Genomic DNA, 1,237 nt, shown 5'->3' with positions numbered 1-1,237 from the left:
CCCCTTCTCTGGCCAGGATTAATTCAATGGCTTCCTGGAGGATCTCCTGTCTCCAGACAACCCCCTGCCCATCAATCCTCCACCCTGGAGCTAGAATGATCTTACTCCCATTAGATGCTGGTCCTTCAGTGGCTCCCTCAAGTTCCAGACAGTCACACGGCACCCCAGGATTCAGCTACCTGCTTCTCCAGCCTCGTGGCCCTCCTCTCCCCTTGTCCTCCAACCAGCAATACTGAGATGCTTGCAATTGCTCAACGCACCGTGATGTTTCAAGCCTTTGTACTTTACACACGTTCTTTTCCATGACCCGATGCTCTCTCCGCCCGTCCCCGGCACCTCCTCCACCTTTGTCCTTGCTCCCCATACTTCCTCCCCCTGGCAGAGCCCTATTCATCCTTAAAACTGCCAATTTCTCTGTGAAGCCTTTCCTTGCCCCAGAACTTCTCAACGGATCCTGTTCCCAGAACATGAGTCTCTCACATCCGTCACTCGAAGCTGTGATAATTACTCACACCTGTCCTGTTTCCTTTACTGTCTCTGTGCCTCAGTACAAGATCCGGGGCCGGCACACAATAGATGCTGCTTGAAAGGTGTCACACTGGGGTTGCTCTCTCTCTGCACCATCATCTCTCACCTTGAGAAAGTTCTTGAAATGCTCTGAACTCCTGTTTGCTGATCTGCAGAATGGAAGAATGTGAGAATCAGGAGGGTCACGTGCATTAAAGACTATGAACAGCTAAGTGCTATGCACATGCTTTCATAGCATTTACTTCTTCCAGACTAGTGTTTACCTGCACTTGCCTGTGTGGAAATCATAAGATGAAAGGAATGTCATGTGATCTTTTTGTAATTTCCCTGCCCTGAGTCCATGGAAAAGCTGGTCAAGAGTAAACCATTAATTCTGCCTGCCTGCGGCCCCCAGTCTTCTCTGAAGCTCTGGGTTAATGATTCTGAGGTTGTTTTCTTCACAGGGCCCATTCTTATCTAATCTTTGGCACGGTCCCTTCTTTCTTAAGAATAACTTGACTCACTCCAATAATTCCCCATCCTGGCTGCAGTGCAGGTCATGTCAGAGGCTGGGGACAGAAGCCTGGGAGCCAGACTGAGCTCAAGGGTGGTCTGGACGCTTTTGAGATAAGACCAGCTAAGGGCTGTGAGCTCACTGGAGTTCCAAAACCAACTCACAGTGGCTTCCCAGCAACCACACCTCTCCTGCCCCTCAATCCGTAAACTCAGC

This window comes from Pteropus vampyrus, unplaced genomic scaffold, assembly GCF_000151845.1.
Source record: "Pteropus vampyrus isolate Shadow unplaced genomic scaffold, Pvam_2.0 Scaffold98, whole genome shotgun sequence".
In the NCBI taxonomy this organism is placed as follows: Eukaryota; Metazoa; Chordata; class Mammalia; order Chiroptera; family Pteropodidae; genus Pteropus; species Pteropus vampyrus.
The sequence above is the reverse complement of the archived record's forward strand: the minus strand, read 5'-3'. Positions refer to the sequence as shown.